The sequence below is a fragment of the Oncorhynchus tshawytscha genome, unplaced genomic scaffold (assembly GCF_018296145.1).
Source record: "Oncorhynchus tshawytscha isolate Ot180627B unplaced genomic scaffold, Otsh_v2.0 Un_contig_4934_pilon_pilon, whole genome shotgun sequence".
In the NCBI taxonomy this organism is placed as follows: Eukaryota; Metazoa; Chordata; class Actinopteri; order Salmoniformes; family Salmonidae; genus Oncorhynchus; species Oncorhynchus tshawytscha.
This window is the reverse complement of record NW_024609814.1, coordinates 142033-152500: the sequence shown is the minus strand read 5'-3', so window position 1 is coordinate 152500 and position 10468 is coordinate 142033. Positions and strand designations below refer to the sequence as shown.

The 10468-nt window shown below is 44.9% G+C and overlaps 1 pseudogene; it reads right to left on the bottom strand.

Moving 5' to 3' along the window:
* LOC121846002 overlaps window positions 1–10251 on the bottom strand; it is a 21414-nt pseudogene extending 11163 nt beyond the window's left edge.
* Window positions 10252–10468: the final 217 nt, after the last annotated feature.

The following is a 10468-nucleotide window of genomic DNA, read 5'->3' as shown; positions in this document are numbered from 1 at the left end:
CAACAGAGGGCAGTCATCTGACGGCCATTAAGATTGGGATTATATCTAGTTGTTGGTGAGAAGAACACATCCTCTACAATGTTTTGTAGTGCCCCTCTGGGACCAGCAATTATGTGTGATAAGAACTACAGCAGTGAGAGTCCAAAGATAAAGGAACAGGATATGAGGTAAAAAGACCACAATATGGAGCATTTATAAACAGGAAGTGAAGGAGTTTCCCCATGGGAGAGACTTATCTCTTATCGTTCACACACTGGAGCTACTGCATCTCATGGTCTTTCAGCAGACAGTGAGAACTTGACGGCCATTTTGTTATGCACTCAAGACTGTTGCTTGGCAACTACTGTTTGTGCATTTCTCATGTAAACCTTCAAATGAAGGAAATTAGTGCAGGACAAGATGTTGCCGAAACAGAACACACACGTGTCAACTCACACGCACACACCATTGGCCCACATATACAGCATCCGGTAAGGGAAAGTTAAACAACTTATAGACCTACTGTACAGACTTGAGCAAGGAAATACATTTTTTCCTCACTTATAGTTTCTGCCAGTAGGCCTATGAATGAATACCACGTCACTGTTTGACTAGCCTATTCAACAGTGAAATGAGATTTAACCCCAAAACCACCCAGTTTATTTTGGGTTGCTGAGGTCACAACCTCATTGAACTCATCTGACCAATCAAAGTGAAGATGTCTTCAACAAGGAAGTGAGAGCCATCAGGTAAAGCTAGCATGGAGCCTTCAATATTCTGCAAGGTCTTGGTCACTAAGTCAGTTTATCTCCCTCCACTGTCAAATTCCACTGTGCCTGAGGCAACAGAGTATGAGTCAGAGCCTGAGGCTGTCTCTTTAAGACAATGGAAGGGGGGAGGAGTCATAATCACACCACCCGCTGCTGATTGGCCCTTGAGGAACATTCCTCAAAATACTCATAACAAGAGCACTAGTGAGAGCAACAGGGGGAGGTGGGGCACAACCGGACACAACACCAGGAATTTTCTGAACTCAAGCTGTCAATTGTTGACACTTGTAGTAGTAACCGCGGCTACACCAGCATGACTCAAGTCGTAAAGTCGGTTGCTACACAGAGAGTTAGTGAAGTAGATTCAGAAGATAGAGGTTGCTTGCTCCGTCTATTGGCATGTGATGTCACCAATGCTCACACCTTCATGTAGAGATGTGGGACTGTAATATCATAAGACGATCTTGTATTGAGAAATGTTGGCCTGACTTGATCAATCAGGGCTTTTCATGGGAAAAAAACGACTGCTGAACCCCTCGCCTCAAATGCTTAATTACACAGGCACTGTAACCGCCAAGACTGTGGCTGTGTTTCCAGTGAACCCAACACACACACACACACACACACAGTCCCACACACACACACACACACACAGTCTCCCCCCACACACACTACCAGATGTGGAGGTTCCAGGAATAGTTTCCCCCCATCCTATTCCAGCTGTTCTTGGAGAGGGTGGTGATACATTTACGAGGCCGGCTGACTGTTAGCCCGCCCTGAGACTTATACAGTCTCTTAAGTGAAAACGGAGACGTTACTTGGCCCCCGACACGCACTCTGCCCCTCTCTCTCTTTCCATGATCCTCTCTGTCTCCCCTCCCCCTTTCTCTCTCTCTGTCTCTCCCCTCTCCCCTATTTCTCTGTCTGTGTTTTAATTTTCTCTCCTGCTAATCTTCTGTCCCATCATCTACAAATGGATCACAAGCCTCTCAAGCTGCATACTGTGTTCTCTCTACCATTCTCTCTCTAGGTCACAAGACGCTCAACCTCCAGCAGTATAGCCCACTGTACTCTCTCAACAGGCATCTGTGTGTACAGTATGTTAGAGTGTACGTCACAACTATGTCTACCATTCTCTCTCTGGGTCACAAATCTCCCTTCCCAAGCATACTGTACTGCACTCTCTCTTTGTAGCCTATACGATTAGATATACATTGTGTAATAGAGGACTTGTCCTGCATTCAACTTAGTCTCTAATTGAAATGCAGTGGGTGAGAGTTATTTTCCCAGGATGTTGTAAGTCGATTATCTAAAAGAAAAAAAGAAGCCCAGCAGTTCTGAATGGAAACCTCTTTCCATTGACTAGCTTTGAAAGTGAGACGTTATCAACGACAGAGGCCAAGTCTAGCTTACGTTTGAACCCAAAACCATCTGGCTGGAAAGGTTGGGCCACGCCATAGCTATACGTAGCACTCTCTCCCAGTGTGGGCGTGTCGTGACGTCAGAGTGTATTTGTGGGCGTGTCCTGATGTCAGAGTGTATTTGTGGGCGTGTCATTGATCGATAACTAAGCCATGCACTTTGCGTAGTAACCAAGCACAGAAGACGGAGGAAGTTTGTTTGTGGCACACTATTCAGGTTACAGTTAATTATTATTAAACAAACATAATCATAAAATAGAAGTTTGGTTCCTGTCTACTTAACTTCCTTATGGGCCCACTTAATGCAGTCCGCCTACTGTCTGTACGGTTACTGTATGTACAGTGAGTCACCATATGGGCATTTCATTTGTCTATGAGGCTGTGACTAAACTAAATCAAGATAACAAATATGGGGTGATTTCTCTGACACGTTTCCTTGAGGGATAATAGTTGTATTGTATTGCATTGGTTTTCTTCACAATTACTCCAGAAAAGAATTGTCTTGGGGAATTTACTTCAGACAAAGTGAGTGGGGAAATCCTGTTGTATTTCGAGTTTAACGTTACTTTAAAAAATCTACACAGTTCTACCAGCAGGGTCCTTTTCATTAGTTACAACAGATCACATTCAAACTAGCTCTGCATGCAGCCTGTAAACTATTGCATAATAATCTCAGATTCTAAGAACCAAAAAGCCATTATAAGCAACCTTCCTTATTCACCAATCAGCACATTCTTAGGTGTCTCTGCCTGCCTGCCCGCCTGCCCGCCTGCCTGCCTGCCCGCCTGCCTGCCCGCCCGCCTGCATGTCTGTCTTGCAAATGGAATTACCGGCAAGTCACCTGATTCGCATTTTCCTTCCTATGCCTGATGCCATCCCCACACAATTTGACCCACGGGGGAGGAGAGGCAGAGACAAATAGACAGAGTGAGGCAGAGACAAATAGAGAGAGCGAGGCAGAGACTAGTGATGAGGGGGTTGACTCATAACCCGCAGTCCCACAGTTATATCCGCGGGGCGGACGGGTTCATTGTCATTAAATATTGGCGGATGTGTGTGGCAGGCAGGTTAAATAAAGAGAAACAATACCTTCAAAATATCCATCAATGTATAATTCTAGTGCAATTTCTGTCAACAGGCTTCTTATTTTTATTATTGTAGGCTATCTGGCATTAGTGCAGAAGACGAAGCTTTCGGGCCTAGCTGCACTCCAAATAGCCTACACAGCCAATCGCCAAATGCTTTCGGAAAACAGGCAGAAAAAGTTAAGGACATGGTTGAAATTTCATTCAATAAGACAAAAGCTGCAAAAGGAGAGTTGAAAATAAAGAGAAGGGAGGGCCTGAAAAGAAATGTTTGGGACAGATGTGGTGAAAGAGGAGGATAGCAGTGCTGGCTATGTTCTGTGTGATTGTGAGACACTATACACATTTGACTGTCACAAGACGGGACTTAAAATAGGCCCATGTCAAAGGAACTGTAGCCTACTGTTCAGATGGGTTAAATGGAAACTGAAATCTGGACACGGACTGTAGGTCTATAACCTCTCACACAGCCTTAATAATAACTCCTGCAGAATTAAGCCATTCTTGCAGGTAAATTATAAACCAAATGTAGGCTAAATTTGGACTTGGGAACAGGAGTGGAGACATGATTTCTTGAGAGAATGCATTGCTCCGTTAGATACCGTCTATAGAGGTGCTGTCCTCATCATAAAATCTGATAGTATTTCAATCTTTTTTGTCTCCTGAACAGGTAATCAAATGGCTACCCAGACTATTTACATTGTGTGCCTCCACCTCTTTTACACTGCTGCTACTCTCTGTTTATCATACAGTGGGGCAAAAAAGTATTTAGTCAGCCACCAATTGTGCAAGTTCTCCCACTTAAAAAGATGAGAAGGCCTGTAATTTTCATCATATGTACACTTCAACTATGACAGACAAAATGAGGGGGAAAAAATCCAGAAAATCACATTGTAGGATTTTTTATGAATTTATTTGCAAATTATGGTGGAAAATAAGTATATGCAGTCACTTTAACTATACATTCATGTACATACTACCTCAATTGGCCCGACTAACCAGTGCTTCCGCACATTGGCTAACCGGGCTATCTGCATTGTGTCCTGCCACACACCAACCCCTCTTTTACGCTACTGCTACTCTATGTTTATTATATATGCATAGTCACTTTAACCATATCTACATGTACATACTACCTCAATCAGCCTGACTAACCGGTGTCTGTATGTTGCCTCATTACTGTTATAGCCTCACTACTGTATATAGCCTCGCTATATACAAATAAACTTTGATTTGATTTGAACCACATAAGATTTCAGTTGGGCTTCGATGCACATTTTATCAGAAACACGTTGGGATCCGGTCGTTTTCACAGCTTTCTTTTTCCTTACGACTGGTCAAACTGATGTAAAAAAATATTCTGCCGTCTTTGACTGTAGCCTATAGGGCATATTCTATATGTGTGGGTTAGGGTTGGGTGTGGGCCTCAGAATTACAATGGATCTGGCGGTTGTGGATGGCTTATTAGCAATTGCGGGCGGGTGTTGGTGAATAAACAGCTGACCCGCGCACCTTTAGCAGAGACACACAGCTGACCACAGCTGACATCCGGACAGGGCCTTAATGTAATTAGGTGCTTGTTGGATGCGGCCAATTTCCTGTAAGGACCTATCCACTGCTGCTGGCTCACTGTGAAATACAGGAAGCCCTATTTGCAGACAGACAGTGCTCACTTCTTGTAATGTACGCCTACCGTCTTCAAAAGGTTAGCATCATGACCAAGTTACACCATGACCTGAATAGACCTTCATATGGCTGCCTACATACAACGGACATCACGTTGATCTAGCCGTGCTGCTGAGCGAGAGAGAAAGAGACAGTGAAGGAGAGAGAAAGAGAGAGGAAGTTAGAGGGATAGAAAGAGAGAGCGGGATAAAAAAGAGAGAGAGAAAAAGAGAGAGTGAGAAACATTTTATAGAGAGAGTCCCCACCTCCCAATCTCCATCAGGTTCTATGAATAAACACTGCCTGCCTGCTTGATGACAACTTGACCATGTAAGGTCCTTCAACACTGATGTGTTTCGCTGCGGATGGAAGAGAAAGAACGTGCTCACTAAACACCAGCCCCTAGTCTGCAATGGACTTTCCAATAGCCCCAAATGTCCTCTATGTAACCTGTTATATATTTGAACTGGAAAGCTGCAGCCTGCCTGGTGTTCAACCTTCTCAAGTTCTCCCATGTCACCCTTCTCCTCCGCACACTCCACACTGGCTTCCAGTCCACTCCAGTCCACACTGGCTTCCAGTCCACTGGCTTCCAGTCCACACTGGCTTCCAGTTCAGTCCACTCCACACTGGCTTCCAGTTCACTCCACACTGGCTTCCAGTCGACGCCGCATCCACTACAAGACCATGGTACTTTCCTACATAGCTGTAAGAGGAACTGCCCCTCCCTACCTTCAGGCTATGCTCAAACCCTACATCCCAACCTGAGTACTCTGTTCTGCCACCTCTGGTCTCTTGGCCCTCCCACCCCTACAGGAGGGCAGCTCCCCCTCAGCCCAGTCAATGCTCTTCTCTGTCCTAACACCACAATGGTGGAACCATCTTCCCCCTGAAGCTAGGACATCAGAGTCCCTGCCCATCTTCAGAAACCATCTGAAACCCTCCCTCTTCAAAGAGTATCTTAATATCTTAAGTAATGCAACAACACTAGCACGTAACTCTTCTGCCTTACCAGCTCTGACTTTGCTGATAGCTCCTTTTATTGAGGAAAAACGTACTTACTATGACTGAGATTTGTGGTTGTCCCACCTAGCTATCTTAAGATGAATGAATCCAACTGTAAGTCACTCTGGACAAGAGTGTCTGCTAAATTACTAGAATGTCAATGTAAAACTAGAGCTGAAAAGACTATATTGTTTAGCAGCAACACCAACCGTCTCTGCAGCTTTAGTTGAAGTGTATGAAAGGCTACACTGGATGACAACAGGAGGATGGTCCATATAGGTCAAAGGTGAGGCTAATATTGGAGTCCTCATCAACACCCTTGTCATTGTGTGTGACAGGCTTGTTTCTTTAAGTTAGTTTGCCTATGCATTTCTGCTTGTTTTGGCAAACACACACCCACGGCGAAAAAGTGTTTGTATGTAAACACAAATCTTGCCAAAGGTCAGGGCTTGTTCTTTCCATAGCCACAGATTAATTTAGAACTAGATGACATGTGCACTGATGGTCATCTGTCAAGATGCTAAACCAACAGAACTCAGTCTGTACTAGTTCAGCTAACTGCATTTTTGGTTTAAACTCGTTCATCCAACTGCATTTGGTTTATACTAGTTAATCTAACTGCACTTGGTTTATACTAGTTCATCCAATTCCACTTGGACCTTCATTGTGAGGTTATTAAGGGTGTTTTTGCATGCCACTGGTGACTGATTGAGAGATCTGGTGTGTTAGGAGAATGTACATCATGCGATGCCTATCAGATGCTCTTGGGGCTGCATGATTCATAAGGGGATTATTCTAGAATCTATTCTATTCTAGAACCACTGATGCAACTCTACAGGGATTTTCCCATTATTCTCCATGGTGTCAACTAATACAGCCCCTTGGGGCTCCACACAGTAACAGCAGACCTACAACAGCAGACCTACTGTTGGTCCATATACAGTAACAGCAGACCTCCTACACATACAGTAATGGCAGACCTACTGCTGGGGCCCCACATCATACAGTACAGTCACTGTTGGGGCCCCACAGACCTGTTTGGGGCCCCACATTACAGTAACAGCAGACCTACTGCTGGGGCCCCACACATACAGTAACAGCAGACCTACTGTTTGGGCCCCACACAAATCAGTAACAGGGCTAGACCCATACTTAATTTAGGGCCCCATGACATGTGCACATACAGTAACGGCAGACCTACTGTTGGGGCCCCACATATACAGTAACAGCAGACCTACTGCCCCACATAAACCAACAGCAGACCTACTGTCATATACAGTAACAGCAGACCTACTGCTGGGGCCCCACACATACAGTAACAGCAGACCTACTGCTGGGGCCCCACACATACAGTAACTGCAGACCTACTGCTGGGGCCCCACACATACAGTAACGGCAGATCTACTGCTGGGGCCCCACACATACAGTAATGGCAGACCTACTGCTGGGGCCCCACACATACAGTAACAGCAGACCTACTGCTGGGGCCCCACACATGAGTAACGGCAGATCTACTGCTGGGGCCCCACACATACAGTAACGGCAGACCTACTGCTGGGGCCCCACACATACAGTAACGGCAGATCTACTGCTGGGGCCCCACATACAGTAATGGCAGACCTACTGCTGGGGCCCCACACATACAGTAACAGCAGACCTACTGCTGGGGCCCCACACATACAGTAACGGCAGATCTACTGCTGGGGCCCCACACATACAGTAATGGCAGACCTACTGCTGGGGCCCCACACATACAGTAACGGCAGACCTACTGTTGGGGCCCCACACATACAGTAATGGCAGACCTACTGCTGGGGCCCCACACATACAGTAATGGCAGACCTACTGCTGGGGCCCCACACATACAGTAACGGCAGACCTACTGTTGGGGCCCCACATATACAGTAACAGCAGACCTACAGTACTGCTGAGGTCCTACACATACAGTAACAGCAGACCTACAGTACTGTTGGGGCCCCACACATACAGTAACAGCAAACCTACTGCTGGGGCCCCACACATACAGTAACAGCAGACCTACAGTACTGCTGGGGCCCCACACATACATTAACAGCAGACCTAATATTGGGGCCCCACACATACAGTAACAGCTGACCTACTGTTGGGGGCCCCACACACACACACACACACACACACACACACACACACACACACACACACACACACACGCATACACTCATGGACATACACACTCTGCACATGTCAGCAGCAGATTTAATTGCTACATTAATGAATACCTTGAACTATAAACATTGGATGGAAGTTCTTATCTTCAAATCCCTGGGAGCAGGAGTTAGTCTGCATCGCAAATGGCATCGTCCCAAAGGGCTCTGGTCAAAAGTAGTGTACTTTAAAGGAAATATGTTGCCATTTGGGATGCAACCTTAAAGATTGAGGGATAACAGTAGAACGGGGTGGCAGAATGGAGCCACAACTAGACTAATACACAACACAATATTAACCTAGAGGCCGGTAAGTTCACCCTTAGCCTACCTACTGAAACCAATAAGGAATTTGCCCCGACTGCTGTTAATGCATTGCAATACAATGTAATACATTGTAATAATGTTAGCAAATAAGTTAATGGACATGTGAGTTGTGTGTTTAGTTCCAACTGTGGGTTGCTGGTTGGGGGCCACAGAAGTAAAGGTGAAGGAAGTTGGTGGATTTTTATCATATCAAGACATCTAAAGAAGGAAGCAGACTTTGCTTGAGGTGATAAACATATCCTCATAACATGCATCTATTAATACACCTATTACATTTCATTGTTGATGACAAAAGCTATGATTTTAAATGCCAATTGAGAATGTATTTTGACATTAAGCTACATCTAACCTACAAATGCATAAAATGAGTGATCAAGAAGGTCTGCAACAATCAGAATTTTGTAGCAAAATAGTCTATCCTTCAGGTGTAAAATAAAACCAAGTTCTATTTCCTCCATACATGGCACAGAAGCTGGGCTAAATAACCTCTTGCCACACGGTATAGAAGCTGGGCTAAATAACCTCTTGCCACACGGTATAGAAGCTGGGCTAAATAACCTCTTGCCACACGGTATAGAAGCTGGGCTAAATAACCTCTTGCCACACGGTATAGAAGCTGGGCTAAATAACCTCTTGCCACACGGTATAGAAGCTGGGCTAAATAACCTCTTGCCACACGGTATAGAAGCTGGGCTAAATAACCTCTTGCCACACGGTATAGAAGCTGGGCTAAATAACCTCTTGCCACACGGTATAGAAGCTAGGCTAGACGCCCTTTTGCCGCGCCCTTTCTCGTTGACAACCGTCTTTTTCCTCCAACACGTCAAGCCCACAGGTAAAACCAGACAGCTTTGACATGTCGGATATGACGAGCCTATTTCTCATTCGGATTGGCTCGCGGCTACATACTATTTGAAGAACAGCCAATCGACTTCCCGAGCGTAGCTTCCGTTCATACGGACGAAATAGATACATTTGAACTTTTATAGATAAACATATTGTCAACGAAAATTATAGGTTAAGTTCATCTTTAATCGGCTTTGAGAAGGAAAATGTCTTGAAAAGCTGTTAGCGCTTGACTCTCAATGTCAAGAACATGCCCCCTTCCTGCGCACTAAACCCACTATTACAAGTTCAGCCTAGGACACGAGGGTATAAACATTGGTTTAATTGAACATTCGACTGGTATTGTAAGCACCAAAACAGAAATTAATTCAGAAAATGTCAATTTAGCCATTTATTCTATGTGAGCAGCACGGTTGCATTTGCAATTCCATGTCAGACATAAAATAAAAATATCACTGAAATATAGGCAATTTACAACTATGTCATGTTATAAGTAATTTAAAGATGTCAAATTCCATGTCAGATCGTTTAGACCAGAGAATCCCAAGGGCAAAGCCGGAGTCAGACCCAAAAATACGCATCATAAGCATCTTGCATGATACAATTGACTTCACATCCTTACCTGTAGGAGCAAAACAGTGGGAGAGCAACACCAGGCAACATGCTGTCAGCCCGGTGATTCCCACACGAGTCGGTAGCATCTTTTCTCCTTTGGGCTTCCACGCAATTCGAAGTGTTTCTTATTGGTCTAATATCGACCACCCGGCACGCAAAATGTTTGACAGCTAGCCTACTGAACAGCACTATTTCAACTCAACTGGGAGATGCTTCTATATATTTGTGGATGTTGCAGTCACAGCTAAAACAAACTGGGATAAACGAATGACTGTTGTTTGGGTATATAGAGAAGATTTACTGTGCGCCTGTGTCTAGGTCTAGTGCCAGGGAGAAATATTAGATTTTTTGAGTCACTTCTGACTATTTCTATGTGGTCCTACATGTGGGCGGGATCAGCAGAGTGGTGTGATATTTGAAATTCGACATCAGCACCGCAGGGGTGGAGCTACAGCGGTCACTGACTGAGAGGAAGAGAAAGAAAGAGTCACCCAACCACAATGTTACTGTTATCATTATCTGGATGGGCTGGCTTCCCTGTCTTGCCTAGCCTGGCCCCACCTTCAATTTCA